An 18,756-nucleotide genomic window follows, 5' to 3' on the forward strand; every position below is an offset into this window, starting at 1 on the left:
TCTGTGTCTGTGTGTCTGTGTGTCTGTGTGTGTGTGTGTGTGTGTGTGAGTGTGTGTGTGTGTGTGTGTCTTCAATCTGTCTGTGTGTGTGTGTGTGTGTGTGTGTGTGTGTGTGTGTGTGTGTGTGTGTGTGTGTGTGTGTGTGTGTCGATGTGTTCTGTGTGAATTGTACCTCTGGTGGTTCTAGTTTAGTTTAGCTGTCTGGTGACTGCTGTTATCAGTGTCTAACCATCTCATCTCTTCAGGGGCCTGTATTCACAAACACTCCTCAGAGTAGGACTTCTCTAGGATCAGTTTGGTCCTTTAGATCACGATGAATCAGATTACATGGACAGGGGGGGGGGACCTGGTCCTAGATCAGTACTCTTTATGAATAAAAGGCCCAGGTCAGGTGGTGCCTGATGCTGCTGCTGCTAACATCTTTTCATCTCTATTAAAACCTATGGATAAATACATTCACTCTCTCAGCGCTAATGCTAATGCTAGTGGGAATGGGTAGGAAAGAGGTTAGCATCGGAGACTACTGCTAGAATCTACATGACGGTTTTCAGTTTTATGTTTTATCTGGTTGGGACACTGAGTGTGTGTGTGTGTGTGTGTACACGCATCGACGTACCTGTGTGTGTGTGTGCGTGCTTCTCCTATCCCTTTGTGTGTGTGTGTGTGTGTGTGTGTGTGTGTGTGTGTGTGTGTGTGTGGTGTGTGTGTGTGTGTGTTGTTCCTACCTGTAGTTGTTGTTCCTTAAACATGTCCGGTCTGGGAGCGTTGAGTATATCGTCTGCCAGCTGAGCCTGACTGTCAATGTTGACCGGTGTAGTGGCCTTACTGGACAAATAACTGTTATAGATCTCTCTAGCTCTCTGGGATAACTGGAGGAGGAGGAGGGGGGAGAGGGTTTGGGGGGGAGAAGGAAGAGGGAGGAGGGAGAGGGGAGAGGGGGGTGGGAGAGGAGGGAGGGGGGGGGGAGGGAGAGGAAGGGAGGAAGGGGGAGGGAGAGGAAGGAGGGAGGGGGAGGGAGGAGGGAGAGGAGGAGGGGGGTGGGGGAGGGGGAGGGGGGAGTGAGAGGGGAGGGGGAGGAAGGAGGGAGGGGGAAGAAGGAGGGAGAGGAGGAGTGGGAGGAGAGGGGGAAGAAGGAGGGAGAGGGGGAGGTGGGAGGGAGAGGGGGAAGAAGGAGGGAGAGGAGGAGGGGAGGGGGGGAGGGAGAGGAATGAGGGAGAGGAGGGAGGGGGGAGGAGGATGAGGGAAGATAGGATAAAGGGAGATATACATCAACTTTAAGGGCTCTTCATATTGCAGTCAGTTACAACAGTTACATTCCATATTCACTGTCATAATCTCAAACACTGTCTCATCACAAAGGCTTCCAAAATGGTTTTATTTCGGCTCTCCCCATAGGATAACTATTTTTGGATCCATGTAGAACCCTTTTTGTTCCAGGTTTAACCCTTAAGGGATCTACTTGGAACCAAAAAGAGTCGTCCTCTGGGGACAGCCAAAGAACCCTTTACGTTTCTAAAAAGCACCTTTTGAACCATCTCGTGTTCCACTGACATACAATACAACACCTTTACAAGTAACATGCATTAAATGCACAGTTTGCTATTTCAATCCGGCACACTTACAGAAATGTTTAATTGATGCACATTGTGCAGGTCAAATAATTTAAAATAACTAAGTAGAATAGAATGTTCTCCTCTGACCTGTTTCTTGTCGTTCTCAGGGACGTGGCTGAAGAACTCACAGGCCTGCCAGAACACAATATTCTCCTCACTAAACTCCTTTTTCAGAAACTCCTAACGGGTTAGAACACAGAGAGACAGACCAGATCAGTTTGGGTCTTGAAGCGGGCTTTTGTTCATACGTCTGTGTAACAGTGTGTGAATGAGCCATGCACGTGTGTGTGTGTGTCTGTATACACGTGTGTGTGTGTGTGTGTGTGTAGACGTGTGTGTGTGTGTGTAGACGTGTGTGTGTGTGAGTGTTACGTACTGAGAAGTATCTGACTCCGAGCGGGTCCCTGCAGTAGTCTCTCAAAGCAGACCGCCCAGCTGGCCACACGTCTCTCTGTGTGGCGCCGATGGCACTGGACACTGGGTAGACTGGCATTACTGTTCACACTGGTATCACTACCACAGCCCTGAAGGTCTACACTGTTCAACTCTGGAGGAGAGAGAGAGAGAGAGAGAGAGAGAGAGAGAGAGAGAGAGAGAGAGAGAGAGAGAGAGAGAGAGAGAGAGAGAGAGAGAGAGAGAGAGAGAGAGAGAGAGAGGAGAGAGAGAGAGAGAGAGAGAGAGAGAGAGAGAGAGAGAGAGAGATACAGAGAGAGAGAGAGAGATACAGAGACAGAGAGAGAGAGAGAGAGAGAGAGAGAGAGAGAGGGTTTTTCTTTATTTTTACTATTTTCTACATTGTAGAATAATAGTGAAGACATCAAAACTATGAAATAACACATATGGAATCATGTAGTAACCAAAAACGTGTTAAACAAATCAAAATATATTTTATATTTGAGATTCTTCAAATAGCCACCCTTTGCCTTGATGACAGCTTTGCACACTCTTGGCATTCTCTCAACCAGCTTCATGAGGTAGTCACCTGGAATGCATTTAACTTAACAGGTGTGCCTTAAAAGTTAATTTGTGGAATTTCTTTCCTTTTTAATGCGTTTGAGCCAATCAAGTCCATATTATGGCAAGAACAGCTCGAAAAGCAAAGAGAAACGACAGTCCATCATTACTTTAAGACATGAAGGTCAGTCAATACAGAACATTTCAAGAACTTTTAAAGTTTCTTCAAGTGCAGTCGCAAAAACCATCAAGCGCTATGATGAAACTGGCTCTCATGAGGACCCCCACAGGAATGGAAGACCCAGAGTTACCTCTGCTGTAGAGGATAAATTCATTAGAGTTACCAGCCTCAGAAATTGCAGCCCAAATAAATGCTTCACAGAGTTCAAGTCACAGACACATCTTAACATCAACTGTTCAGAGGGGACTATGTGAATCAGGCCTTCATGGTTGAATTGCTGCAAAGAAACCACTACTAAAGGACACCAATAAGAAGAAGAGACTTGCTTGGGCCAAGAAACACGAGCAATGGACATTAGACTGGTGGAAATTTGTCCTTTGGTCTGGAGTCCAAATTTGAGATTTTTGGTTCCAACCGCCGTGTCTTTGTGAGACGAGGTGTGGGTGAACAGATGACCTCCGCATGTGTTGTTCCCACCGTAAAGCATGGAGGAGGAGGTGTTATGGTGTGGGGGTGCTTTTCTGGTGACACTGTCTGTGATTTATTCCGAATTCAAGGCACACTTAACCAGCATGGCTACCACAGCATTCTGCAGTGTTACGCCATCCCATCTGGTTTGGGCTTAGTGGGACTATAATTTGTTTTTCAACAGGACAATGACCCAACACACCTCCAGGCTGTGTAAGGGCTATTTTACCAAGAAGGAGCGTGATGGAGTGCTGCATCAGATGACCTGGCCTCCACAATCCCCTGACCTCAACCCAATTGAGATGGTTTGGGATGAGTCGGACGGCAGAGTGAAGGAAAAGCAGCCAACAAGTGCTCAGCATATGTGGGAACTCCTTCAAGACTGTTGGAAAAGCATTCCAGGTGAAGCTGGTTGAGAGAATGCCAAGAGTGTGCAAAGCTGTCATCATGGCAAAGGGTGGCTATTTGAAGAATCTCAAATCTCAAATATATTTTGATTTGTTTATCACTTTTTGGTTCCTATATGATTCCATATGTGTTATTTCATAGTTTTGATCTCTTCACTATTATTCTACAATGTAAAAAATAAAGAAAAACCCTTGAATGAGGAGGTGTGTCCAAACTTTTGACTGGTACTCTGTGTGTGTGTGTGTGCTTTGCTGGTGACAATGTCACTACACACTATCATACTCTCTCACACTACACTCTCTCACACTACACTCTCTCACACTATCATACTCTCTCACACTACCTCACACTACACTCTCTCACACTACACTCTCTCACACTATCATACTCTCTCACACTACCTCACACTACACTCTCTCACACTACACACTATCATAATCTCTCACACTACACTCTCTCACACTATCATACTCTCTCACACTACACTCTCTCACACTACACTCTCTCACACTACACACTCTCACACAACACTCTCTCACACTACACACGGTCACACTACACTCTCTCACACTACACTCTCTCACACTACACACGGTCACACTACACACTGTCACACTACACTCTCTCACACTAGACTCTCACACTACACACACTCTCACACTACACACTCTCACACTACACACTCTCACACTACACACTCTCACACTACACCAACACAACACAAGATAACGTAACATAACACAGCCAGTCAACTTCATAGTTCAACAACACTACAGTCATGGGAACAGGGCTGTCCAACCCTGTTCCTGGAGAGCTACCCTCCTGTAGGTTTTAACTCCAACCCTGTTCCTGGAGAGATACCCTCCTGTAGGTTTTATCTCCAACCCTGTTCCTGGAGAGCTACCCTCCTGTAGGTTTTAACTCCAACCCTGTTCCTGGAGAGAGACCCTCCTGTAGGTTTTATCTCCAACCCTGTTCCTGGAGAGCTACCCTCCTGTAGGTTTTAACTCCAACCCTGTTCCTGGAGAGCTACCCTCCTGTAGGTTTTAACTCCAACCCTGTTCCTGGAGAGCTACCCTCCTGTAGGTTTTAACTCCAACCCTGTTCCTGGAGAGCTACCCTCCTGTAGGTTTTAACTCCAACCCTGTTCCTGGAGAGATACCCTCCTGTAGGTTTTAACTCCAACCCTGTTCCTGGAGAGCTACCCTCCTGTAGGTTTTAACTCCAACCCTGTTCCTGGAGAGATACCCTCCTGTAGGTTTTAACTCAAACCCTGTTCCTGGAGAGACCCTCCTGTAGGTTTTAACTCCAACCCTGTTCCTGGAGAGAGACCCTCCTATAGGTTTTAACTCCAACCCTGTTCATGGAGAGACCCTCCTGTAGGTTTTAACTCCAACCCTGTTCCTGGAGAGAAATCCTCCTGTAGGTTTTAATTCCAACCCTGTTCCTGGAGAGACCCTCCTGTAGGTTTTCACTCCAACCCTGTTCCCGGAGAGACCCTCCTGTAGGTTTTAACTCCAACCCTGTTCCTGGAGAGATACCCTCCTGTAGGTTTTAACTCCAACCATGTTCCTGGAGAGACCCTCCTGTAGGTTTTAACTCCAACCCTGTTCCTGGAGAGAGACCCTCCTGTAGGTTTTATCTCCAACCCTGTTCCTGGAGAGAAATCCTCCTGTAGGTTTTAACTCCAACCCTGTTCCTGGAGAGACACCCTCCTGTAGGTTTTAACTCCAACCCTGTTCCTGGAGAGAGACCCTCCTGTAGGTTTTAACTCCAAACCTGTTCCTGGAGATACCCTCCTGTAGGTTTTAACTCCAACCCTGTTCCTGGAGAGACCCTCCTGTAGGTTTTAACTCCAACCCTGTTCCTGGAGAGACCCTCCTGTAGGTTTTAACTCCAACCCTGTTCCTGGAGAGATACCCTCCTGTAGGTTTTAACTCCAACCCTGTTCCTGGAGAGACCCTCCTGTAGGTGTTAACTCCAACCCTGTTCCTGGAGATACCCTCCTGTAGGTTTTAACTCCAACCCTGTTCCTGGAGAGACACCCTCCTGTAGGTTTTAACTCCAACCCTGTTCCTGGAGAGATACCCTCCTGTAGGTTTTAACTCCAACCCTGTTCCTGGAGAGATACCCTCCTGTAGGTTTTAACTCCAACCCTGTTCCTGGAGAGGTTCCCTCCTGTAGCTCCAGAATCCTAGAGAGCAGTTTTTCCCCAACAGTACACATTTTTGTTGACAAGCATTCCTGATTCAACTTGTCAACTAATCATCAAGCCCTCGATGAGTTGAATCCGTTGAGTTTGTCCGGGGGGCGACAACAAAAATGTGTATATTTTGGGGCATCAAGGACCGGAGTTGAAAACCCCCTGCTGTGGAACAGTAGTCCCTCCCCAACAAAACATAACGACCTGACATCCATTTAGATTGGAGCCAAAACCCAGGAAGATCAGAATAGCTGAGCAACCAGGTTGAATGTATTCATAATCACAACCCTAGTACTTGTACCTGGATGACAACCAAGTTGAATAACAACAGCACAAAACTAACCATAGCAAGCCAAGTGTATTTGTAATCAAAGCCCAAACCTGTCTGTCATTTCCAGTCATCCAATCTTACCCCTGCTGTCATACCTCTCCAATGATCCACTCTTATCACTACTGTCTTCCCTGGGTGTAGCTGGTACCACTACTGTCTTCCCTGGGTATAGCTGGTACCACTACTGTCTGGGTATAGCTGGTACCACTACTGTCTGGGTATAGCTGGTACCACTACTGTCTGGGTATAGCTGGTACCACTACTGTCTTCCCTGGGTATAACTGGTACCACTACTGTCTTCCCTGGGTATAACTGGTACCACTACTGTCTGGGTATAGCTGGTACCACTACTGTCTGGGTATAACTGGTACCACTACTGTCTTAGCTGGGTATAGCTGGTACCACTACTGTCTTCCCTGGGTATAACTGGTACCACTACTGTCTGGGTATAGCTGGTACCACTACTGTCTTCCCTGGGTATAACTGGTACCACTACTGTCTTCCCTGGGTATAACTGGTACCACTACTGTCTGGGTATAGCTGGTACCACTACTGTCTGGGTATAACTGGTACCACTACTGTCTTAGCTGGGTATAGCTGGTACCACTACTGTCTTCCCTGGGTATAGCTGGTACCACTACTGTCTTCCCTGGGTATAACTGGTACCACTACTGTCTTCCCTGGGTATAACTGGTACCACTACTGTCTTCCCTGGGTATAACTGGTACCACTACTGTCTTCCCTGGGTATAACTGGTACCACTACTGTCTTCCCTGGGTATAACTGGTACCACTACTGTCTTCCCTGGGTGTAGCTGGTACCACTACTGTCTGGGTATAGCTGGTACCACTACTGTCTGGGTATAACTGGTACCACTACTGTCTTCCCTGGGTATAACTGGTACCACTACTGTCTTCCCTGGGTATAACTGGTACCACTACTGTCTTCCCTGGGTATAACTGGTACCACTACTGTCTTCCCTGGGTATAACTGGTACCACTACTGTCTTCCCTGGGTATAACTGGTACCACTACTGTCTGGGTATAACTGGTACCACTACTGTCTTCCCTGGGTATAACTGGTACCACTACTGTCTTCCCTGGGTATAACTGGTACCACTACTGTCTTCCCTGGGTATAACTGGTACCACTACTGTCTTCCCTGGGTATAACTGGTACCCCTACTGTCTTCCCTGGGTGTAGCTGGTACCACTACTGTATTCCCTGGGTATAACTGGTACCACTACTGTCTTCCCTGGGTATAGCTGGTACCACTACTGTCTGGGTATAGCTGGTACCACTACTGTCTTCCCTGGGTATAACTGGTACCACTACTGTCTTCCCTGGGTATAACTGGTACCACTACTGTCTGGGTATAGCTGGTACCACTACTGTCTTCCCTGGGTATAACTGGTACCACTACTGTCTTCCCTGGGTATAGCTGGTACCACTACTGTCTGGGTATAGCTGGTACCACTACTGTCTTCCCTGGGTATAACTGGTACCACTACTGTCTTCCCTGGGTATAGCTGGTACCACTACTGTCTGGGTATAGCTGGTACCACTACTGTCTTCCCTGGGTATAACTGGTACCACTACTGTCTTCCCTGGGTATAACTGGTACCACTACTGTCTTCCCTGGGTATAGCTGGTACCACTACTGTCTTCCCTGGGTATAACTGGTACCACTACTGTCTTCCCTGGGTATAGCTGGTACCACTACTGTCTTCCCTGGGTATAGCTGGTACCACTACTGTCTGGGTATAGCTGGTACCACTACTGTCTGGGTATAGCTGGTACCACTACTGTCTTCCCTGGGTATAGCTGGTACCACTACTGTCTTCCCTGGGTATAACTGGTACCACTACTGTCTGGGTATAGCTGGTACCACTACTGTCTGGGTATAGCTGGTACCACTACTGTCTTCCCTGGGTATAGCTGGTACCACTACTGTCTGGGTATAGCTGGTACCACTACTGTCTTCCCTGGGTATAGCTGGTACCACTACTGTCTGGGTATAGCTGGTACCACTACTGTCTGGGTATAGCTGGTACCACTACTGTCTTCCCTGGGTATAGCTGGTACCACTACTGTCTGGGTATAGCTGGTACCACTACTGTCTTCCCTGGGTATAGCTGGTACCACTACTGTCTTCCCTGGGTATAGCTGGTACCACTACTGTCTGGGTATAGCTGGTACCACTACTGTCTGGGTATAGCTGGTACCACTACTGTCTTCCCTGGGTATAACTGGTACCACTACTGTCTTCCCTGGGTATAACTGGTACCACTACTGTCTTCCCTGGGTGTAGCTGGTATCACTACTGTCTTCCCTGGGTATAACTGGTACCACTACTGTCTTCCCTGGGTATAGCTGGTACCACTACTGTCTTCCCTGGGTATAGCTGGTACCACTACTGTCTGGGTATAGCTGGTACCACTACTGTCTTCCCTGGGTATAGCTGGTACCACTACTGTCTGGGTATAGCTGGTACCACTACTGTCTGGGTATAGCTGGTACCACTACTGTCTTCCCTGGGTATAACTGGTACCACTACTGTCTTCCCTGGGTATAGCTGGTACCACTACTGTCTTCCCTGGGTATAGCTGGTACCACTACTGTCTGGGTATAGCTGGTACCACTACTGTCTGGGTATAGCTGGTACCACTACTGTCTTCCCTGGGTATAACTGGTACCACTACTGTCTTCCCTGGGTGTAGCTGGTACCACTACTGTCTTCCCTGGGTATAGCTGGTACCACTACTGTCTTCCCTGGGTATAGCTGGTACCACTACTGTCTGGGTATAGCTGGTACCACTACTGTCTTCCCTGGGTATAGCTGGTACCACTACTGTCTGGGTATAGCTGGTACCACTACTGTCTTCCCTGGGTATAACTGGTACCACTACTGTCTGGGTATAGCTGGTACCACTACTGTCTTCCCTGGGTATAACTGGTACCACTACTGTCTTCCCTGGGTATAACTGGTACCACTACTGTCTTCCCTGGGTATAGCTGGTACCACTACTGTCTTCCCTGGGTATAGCTGGTACCACTACTGTCTTCCCTGGGTATAACTGGTACCACTACTGTCTTCCCTGGGTATAGCTGGTACCACTACTGTCTTCCCTGGGTGTAGCTGGTACCACTACTGTCTTCCCTGGGTATAGCTGGTACCACTACTGTCTTCCCTGGGTATAGCTGGTACCACTACTGTCTTCCCTGGGTATAGCTGGTACCACTACTGTCTTCCCTGGGTATAACTGGTACCACTACTGTCTTCCCTGGGTATAGCTGGTACCACTACTGTCTTCCCTGGGTGTAGCTGGTACCACTACTGTCTTCCCTGGGTGTAGCTGGTACCACTACTGTCTTCCCTGGGTATAGCTGGTACCACTACTGTCTTCCCTGGGTATAGCTGGTACCACTACTGTCTTCCCTGGGTATAGCTGGTACCACTACTGTCTGGGTATAGCTGGTACCACTACTGTCTTCCCTGGGTATAGCTGGTACCACTACTGTCTTCCCTGGTTGTAGCTGGTACCACTACTGTCTTCCCTGGGTATAGCTGGTACCACTACTGTCTTCCCTGGGTGTAGCTGGTACCACTACTGTCTTCCCTGGGTATAACTGGTACCACTACTGTCTTCCCTGGGTATAACTGGTACCACTACTGTCTGGGTATAGCTGGTACCACTACTGTCTTCCCTGGGTATAGCTGGTACCACTACTGTCTGGGTATAGCTGGTACCACTACTGTCTTCCCTGGGTATAGCTGGTACCACTACTGTCTTCCCTGGGTATAGCTGGTACCACTACTGTCTTCCCTGGGTGTAGCTGGTACCACTACTGTCTTCCCTGGGTGTAGCTGGTACCACTACTGTCTTCCCTGGGTATAGCTGGTACCACTACTGTCTTCCCTGGGTATAGCTGGTACCACTACTGTCTTCCCTGGGTATAGCTGGTACCACTACTGTCTGGGTATAGCTGGTACCACTACTGTCTTCCCTGGGTATAACTGGTACCACTACTGTCTGGGTATAGCTGGTACCACTACTGTCTTCCCTGGGTATAACTGGTACCACTACTGTCTTCCCTGGGTATAGCTGGTACCACTACTGTCTGGGTATAGCTGGTACCACTACTGTCTTCCCTGGGTATAGCTGGTACCACTACTGTCTTCCCTGGGTATAACTGGTACCACTACTGTCTTCCCTGGGTATAGCTGGTACCACTACTGTCTGGGTATAGCTGGTACCACTACTGTCTTCCCTGGGTATAACTGGTACCACTACTGTCTTCCCTGGGTATAACTGGTACCACTACTGTCTTCCCTGGGTATAACTGGTACCACTACTGTCTGGGTATAGCTGGTACCACTACTGTCTTCCCTGGGTATAACTGGTACCACTACTGTCTTCCCTGGGTATAGCTGGTACCACTACTGTCTTCCCTGGGTATAACTGGTACCACTACTGTCTTCCCTGGGTATAGCTGGTACCACTACTGTCTGGGTATAGCTGGTACCACTACTGTCTTCCCTGGGTATAACTGGTACCACTACTGTCTTCCCTGGGTATAGCTGGTACCACTACTGTCTGGGTATAGCTGGTACCACTACTGTCTTCCCTGGGTATAACTGGTACCACTACTGTCTTAGCTGGGTATAACTGGTACCACTACTGTCTTCCCTGGGTATAGCTGGTACCACTACTGTCTGGGTATAGCTGGTACCACTACTGTCTGGGTATAGCTGGTACCACTACTGTCTGGGTATAGCTGGTACCACTACTGTCTTCCCTGGGTATAACTGGTACCACTACTGTCTTCCCTGGGTATAACTGGTACCACTACTGTCTTCCCTGGGTATAACTGGTACCACTACTGTCTTCCCTGGGTATAGCTGGTACCACTACTGTCTTCCCTGGGTATAGCTGGTACCACTACTGTCTGGGTATAACTGGTACCACTACTGTCTTCCCTGGGTATAACTGGTACCACTACTGTCTTCCCTGGGTATAACTGGTACCACTACTGTCTTCCCTGGGTATAACTGGTACCACTACTGTCTTCCCTGGGTGTAGCTGGTACCACTACTGTCTTCCCTGGGTATAACTGGTACCACTACTGTCTTCCCTGGGTATAACTGGTACCACTACTGTCTTCCCTGGGTGTAGCTGGTACCACTACTGTCTGGGTATAGCTGGTACCACTACTGTCTGGGTATAGCTGGTACCACTACTGTCTGGGTATAGCTGGTACCACTACTGTCTGGGTATAGCTGGTACCACTACTGTCTTCCCTGGGTATAGCTGGTACCACTACTGTCTGGGTATAGCTGGTACCACTACTGTCTTCCCTGGGTATAACTGGTACCACTACTGTCTGGGTATAGCTGGTACCACTACTGTCTTCCCTGGGTATAACTGGTACCACTACTGTCTGGGTATAGCTGGTACCACTACTGTCTTCCCTGGGTATAGCTGGTACCACTACTGTCTGGGTATAGCTGGTACCACTACTGTCTTCCCTGGGTGTAGCTGGTACCACTACTGTCTTCCCTGGGTATAGCTGGTACCACTACTGTCTGGGTATAACTGGTACCACTACTGTCTGGGTATAGCTGGTACCACTACTGTCTTCCCTGGGTATAGCTGGTACCACTACTGTCTGGGTATAACTGGTACCACTACTGTCTGGGTATAGCTGGTACCACTACTGTCTGGGTATAGCTGGTACCACTACTGTCTGGGTATAACTGGTACCACTACTGTCTGGGTATAGCTGGTACCACTACTGTCTTCCCTGGGTATAGCTGGTACCACTACTGTCTGGTTATAACTGGTACCACTACTGTCTGGGTATAGCTGGTACCACTACTGTCTTCCCTGGGTATAACTGGTACCACTACTGTCTGGGTATAACTGGTACCACTACTGTCTTCCCTGGGTGTAGCTGGTACCACTACTGTCTTCCCTGGGTATAGCTGGTACCACTACTGTCTTCCCTGGGTATAACTGGTACCACTACTGTCTGGGTATAGCTGGTACCACTACTGTCTTCCCTGGGTATAGCTGGTACCACTACTGTCTGGGTATAGCTGGTACCACTACTGTCTTCCCTGGGTATAGCTGGTACCACTACTGTCTGGGTATAGCTGGTACCACTACTGTCTTCCCTGGGTATAACTGGTACCACTACTGTCTTCCCTGGGTATAGCTGGTACCACTACTGTCTGGGTATAACTGGTACCACTACTGTCTGGGTATAGCTGGTACCACTACTGTCTGGGTATAGCTGGTACCACTACTGTCTGGGTATAACTGGTACCACTACTGTCTGGGTATAGCTGGTACCACTACTGTCTTCCCTGGGTATAGCTGGTACCACTACTGTCTGGTTATAACTGGTACCACTACTGTCTGGGTATAGCTGGTACCACTACTGTCTTCCCTGGGTATAACTGGTACCACTACTGTCTGGGTATAACTGGTACCACTACTGTCTTCCCTGGGTGTAGCTGGTACCACTACTGTCTTCCCTGGGTATAGCTGGTACCACTACTGTCTTCCCTGGGTATAACTGGTACCACTACTGTCTGGGTATAGCTGGTACCACTACTGTCTTCCCTGGGTATAGCTGGTACCACTACTGTCTGGGTATAGCTGGTACCACTACTGTCTTCCCTGGGTATAGCTGGTACCACTACTGTCTGGGTATAGCTGGTACCACTACTGTCTTCCCTGGTTGTAGCTGGTACCACTACTGTCTTACCTGGGTATAACTGGTAGGAGCCGGTGTGATGCCAACGAGGCAGATACCTCATTCTCAGGGGGAACCAGTTCCCTCCATCCATACTCTACAGTTAATCCACTGTGTCTCAAACCCCTGGCCCTCGGACCAGAACCGGTCCCTGGGAATGATGCCGTCTGGTCCCTCCGATACGTTACCCAACACTGATTTAATCAGTTCTAGGTCATCCAAGGATTGAGAAGGCAGCCCAGAACAGATGGAGAGTAGTCGTCGATGACCTATGCTCCCTGGGGAGCGATGGGCCTAAGTAAATCACTAAGTCACCCAAGGAGAAAGAACCATAGCGTGCCAGTGAGTCCCATGAAGGATGTTGTCCTCAGTAGTTGTCTGACAACGATTCAGACCGAATTCTCTCAAGTGTTAGCTGTTCTCATCTAGACAGCCAACCAAGGAGGAAAGACCTGGTACTAAAACATGAAGGATGTTGCTGACGGTTCCCTCCGTAATCTGACACCAAGTTGGTCGGTCCTCAAGTGGCATTTTTCTACATCCCAGTGATCGTCCAAGCAGGAAGGACCAACACTTTAGCTTGCAGGTAATAAACAGGTTGAGAGACTGCTCTACTCTCCTTCTCCCCATGACCTCACACACACACGCCTCCACTCCCCATCACACACACAGGAGAGGGGCTCCCCAGAGAGACCTGACCACTGTACCGCATCACAAAGAAGAGACAGAACGACTCAGAGGGAGAGAGAGAATGAAAGAGAGAGAGAATGAGGGAAGGAGAGGGAGGGTTGTTGACGACAATGATCCAGCTCACTGAAAGAGTGGGTGTCTCACTCACACACACACACACACACACACACACACACACACACACTCCTGCAGGCCTCTCATGGGTAATAGGATACAGACGTCACACCCACAGGCCTTTGGCTGGTGAATAATTGAACGCTACGGAAGAGAATGGAACCATAGATGGCAGGTAGCACACACACACACACTACACACTACACACACACTACACACTACACACTACACACACAACAGGAACATGACGTTTTAATGAGGAGGAAATGGACACATACATCTTTTTTTTTGGGGGGGGGGGGGGGGGGGTAGATCAGCTTTACTATTGCAGATAGATTGTAACTTCCATCAATGTAATTGTCTGCATCACTTCCAATCCCCCATATGTCTTTATTTCTCTCGCAAATATATATATATATAAATATATATATATATATATATATACACATATAAATACATATACATATCTAACCATACTGTGTACTAATGTTGATTTCCTGTTGTGGTTGGGCTGGGCTGTTGTCATGTGAATAAGCAACAGAACAGTTTCCCTACAGGCGACAGGCTACAGGCTACCGGCTACCGGCTACCGGCTACAGGCTACAGGCTACAGGCTACAGGCTACAGGCTACAGGCTACAGGCTACCGGCTACAGGCTACAGGCTACAGGCTACCGGCTACAGGCTACAGGCTACAGGCTACAGGCTACAGGCTACCGGCTACCGGCGACAGGCGACAGGCGACAGGCGACAGGCGACAGGCTACAGGCTACAGGCTACAGGCTACAGGCTACCGGCTACAGGCTACAGGCTACAGGCTACAGGCTACAGGCTACCGGCTACCGGCTACCGGCTACAGGCTACAGGCTACCGGCTACCGGCTACCGGCTACCGGCTACAGGCTACAGGCTACAGGCTACGCAAATAAGAAAGATTTTTAGAACCTGCCGATGAACATTCTCTCACCTCAAATCAAATCACATTTTATTTGCCACATGCGCCGAACACAACAGGTGTAGACCTTACAGTGAAATGCTTACTTACAAGCCCTTAACCAACAATGCAGATTTAAGAGAAGTAAGTGCTAAGTAAAAAATAGAAAAGTAAAAAATAAAAATAAATTAAAGAGCAGCAGTAAAATAAAATAACAGTAGCGAGGCTATATACAGGGGGTACCGGTGCAGAGTCAATGTGCAGGGGCACCGGTTAGTTGAGGTAATTGAGGTAATATGTACATGTGGGTAGAGTTAAAGTGACTATGCATAGATAATAAACAGAGTAGCAGCAGCGTAAAAGATGGGGTGGAGGACAATGCAAATAGTCCGGGTAGCCATGATTAGATGTTCAGGAGTCTTATGGCTTGGGGGTAGAAGCTGTTAAGAAGCCTTTTGGACCTAGACTTGGCGCTCCGGTATCGCTTGCCGTGCGGTAGCAGGGAGAACAGTCTTTGACTAGGGTGGCTGGAGTCTTTGATAATTTTTAGGGCCTTCCTCTGACACCGCCTGGTATAGAGGTCCTGGATGGCAGGAAGCTTGGCCCCAGTGATGTACTGGGCCGTACGCACTACCCTCTGTAGTGCCTTGCGGTTGGAGGCCGAGCAGTTGCCATACCAGGCGGTGATGCAACCAGTCAGGATGCTCTCGATGGTGCAGCTGTAGAACTTTTTGAGAATCTGAGGACCCATGCCAAATCTTTTCAGTCTCCTGAGGTGGAATAGGCTTTGTCGTGCCCTCTTCATGAATGTCTTGGTGTGTTTGGACCGTGATAGTTCGTTGGTGATGTGGTCACCAAGGAACTTGAAGCTCTCAACCTGTTCCACTACAGCCCCGTCGATGAAAATGGGGGCATGCTCTTTTTTTCCTGTAGTCCACAATCATCTTTTGTCTTGATCACGTTGAGGGAGAGGTTGTTATCCTGGCACTACATGGCCAGGTCTCTGACCTCCTCCCTATAGGCTGTCTCATCATTGTCGGTGATCAGGCCTACCACTGTTGTATCGTCGGCAAACTTAATGATGGTGTTGGAGTCGTGCCTGGCCATGCAGTCATGGGTGAACAGGGAGTACAGGAGGGAACTAAGCACGCACCCCTGAGGGGCCCCCGCGTTGAGGATCAGCGTGGCAGATGTGTTGTTACCTACCCTTAACATTACCACCTGGGGCGGCCCGTCAGGAAGTTCAGGATCCAGTTGCAGAGGGAGGTGTTTAGTCCCAGGGTCCTTAGCTTAGTGATGAGCTTTGAGGGCACTATGGTGTTGAACGCTGAGCTGTAGGCAATGAATAGCATTCTCACGTAGGTGTTCCTCTTGTCCAGGTGGGAAAGGGCAGTGTGGAGTGCAATAAAGATTGCATCAACTGTGGATCTGTTGGAGCGGTATGCAAATTGGAGTGGGTGTAGGGTTTCTGGGATAATGGTGTTGAGGTGAGCCATGACCAGCCTTTCAAAGAACTTCATGGCTACAGACGTGAGTGCTACGGGTCGGTAGTCATTTAGGCAGGTTATCTTAGAGTCCTTGGGCACAGGGACTATGGTGGTCTGCTTGAAACATGTTGGTATTACAGACTCAGTCAGGGACATGTTGAAAATGTCAGTGAGGACACTTGCCAGTTGGTCTGCGCATGCTCGGAGTACACGTCCTGGTAATCCGTCTGGCCCTGCGGCCTTGTGAATGTTGACCTGCTTAAAAGTCTTACTCACATTGGCTACGGAGAGCGTGATCACATAGTCATTCGGAACAGCTGATGCTCTCATGCATGTTTCAGTGTTGCTTGCCTAGAAGTGATTTAGCTCATCTGGTAGGCTCGTGTCACTGGGCAGCTCGCGGCTGTGCTTCCCTTTGTAGTCTGTAATAGTTTGCAAGCCCTGTCACATCCGACGAGCGTCGGAGCCGGTGTAGTACGATTCAATCTTAGTCCTGTATTGACTCTTTGCCTGTTCGATGGTTCGTCGGAGGGCATAGCGGGATTTCTTATAAGCTCTACCCTTTAGCTCAGTGCAGATGTTGCCTGTAATCCATGGCTTCTGGTTGGGGTATGTACGTACGGTCACTGTGGGGATGACGTCATCGATGCACTTATTGATGAAGCCAGTGACTGATGTGGTGTACTCCTCAATGCCATCGGAAGAATCCCGGAACATATTCCAGTCTGTGTTAGCAAAACAGTCCTGTAGCTTAGCATCTGCGTCATTTGACCACTTCCTTATTAACCGAGTCACTGGTGCTTCCTGCTTTAGTTTTTGCTTATAAGTAGGAATCAGGAGGATATAATTATGGTCAGAATTGCCAAATGGAGGGCGAGGGAGAGCTTTGTATGCGTCTCTGTGTGTGGAGTAAAGGTGGTCCAGAGTTTTTTTTCCCTCTGGTTGCACATTTAACATGCTGGTAGTTATTAGGTAGAACGGATTTAAGTTTCCCTGCATTAAAGTTCCCGGCCACTAGGAGCTCTGCCGCTGGATGAGCGTTTTCCTGTTTGCTTATGGCCTTATACAGATCATTCAGTGCAATCTTAGTGCCAGCATCGGTTTGTGGTGGTAAATATACAGCTACGAAAAACATAGAAGAAAACTCTCTTGGTAAATAGTGTGGTCTACAACTTATCATGAGATACTCTACCTCAGGCGAGCAAAACCTTGAGACTTCCTTAGTATTAGATTTGATGCACCAGCTGTTGTTTACAAATATACACAAACCGCCTTAATGGAGTCTGCCGTTCTATCCTGCTGATGTAGCGTATATCCCGCCAGCTGTATGTTATCCATGTCGTCGTTCAGCCACGACTCGGTGAAACATAAGATATTACAGTTTTTAATGTCCCGTTGGTAGGATATTCTTGATCTTAGGTCGTCCATTTTGTTTTCCAATGATTGTACGTTGGCTAATAGTACTGATGGAAGAGGCAGATTAATCGATCGCCGTCAGATCCTTACAAGGCACCCTGACCTACATCCACGATATCCCAGTCTCTTTCTCATGCGAATGACAGGGATTTAGGCCTTGTCGGGTGTCTGTAGGATATCCTTCGCGTCCGACTTGTTGTAGAAAAAATCTTCGTCCAATACAAGGTGAGTAATCGCTGTCCTGATATCCAAAAGCTTTTTTTGGTCATATGAGATGGTGGCAGAAACATTATGTACAGAATAAATTACAAATAACGCGAAAAAACACACATAATAACACAATTGGTTAGGGGGCCGTAAAACTTCAGCCATCTCCTCCGGCGCCATCTTGGTCGAGCACGGCCATCTAGCCCCTCCCAATGGGCCATTGTTATGCGTTCAACCAAGGGGATCTAACACCGACTCGACAGGCGCTACAATAACGTTAGCACATCATGCTAACGCAGGCCTATGTGAACGTGCTGCTAGCGTTAGCACATGCTAATGCATAGCATCCCTTTGTAAAAGCTATGCTAACGCTATCACATGCTAATTGGGACATCTGAAATGGACAGTAGGATGACTGTTATAAAGAACCCAACCAAGCAAGACATTTCACAGCAGCACTTTTACAGTAGGTTGATTCATTCTACACTCCCTCCAACGACATGTACACGCACAGCAAGCATAAATACACACACACACACAAGCATTTCGCTACACCCGCAATAACATCTGCTAAACACGTGTATGTGACCAATACATTTCATTTGACACACACACAGAGAGAGAGGACTAAATGTGACCTAAACCGACAGCCTGTTGCTCCATTGTAATGAATACGAAAGACAGTCTTGACTCAACATGCTTCAAAACATGAGCCAACAACTTCAAATGGAAGACCTAGGACATAGATATAGAGTAAATAGAGTGTATAATAAGGAGATAGATAGAGTAAATAGATAGTATAATAAGGACATAGATATAGAGTAAATAGATAGTATAATAAGGACATAGATATAGAGTAAATAGATAGTATAATAAGGAGATAGAGTAAATAGATAGTATAATAAGGACATAGATATAGAGTAAATAGATAGTATAATAAGGAAATAGAGTAAATAGACAGTATAATAAGGATATAGATATAGAGTAAATA

At 47.9% G+C, this 18,756-nt stretch overlaps 1 long non-coding RNA gene across 1 annotated transcript; it reads right to left on the bottom strand.

Moving 5' to 3' along the window:
* Positions 1-740: 740 nt before the first annotated feature.
* On the bottom strand, positions 741-2,016 carry LOC311122177. The gene is made up of 3 exons (XR_014612389.1): positions 1,990-2,016; positions 1,701-1,793; positions 741-869 (listed from the first exon to the last, which is right to left on the bottom strand). It is a non-coding gene; the product is annotated as an uncharacterized lncRNA (long non-coding RNA).
* Positions 2,017-18,756: the final 16,740 nt, after the last annotated feature.

This window comes from Coregonus lavaretus (assembly GCF_964263955.1).
Source record: "Coregonus lavaretus genome assembly, contig: HAP1_SCAFFOLD_7713, whole genome shotgun sequence".
Lineage (NCBI taxonomy): Eukaryota > Metazoa > Chordata > Actinopteri > Salmoniformes > Salmonidae > Coregonus > Coregonus lavaretus.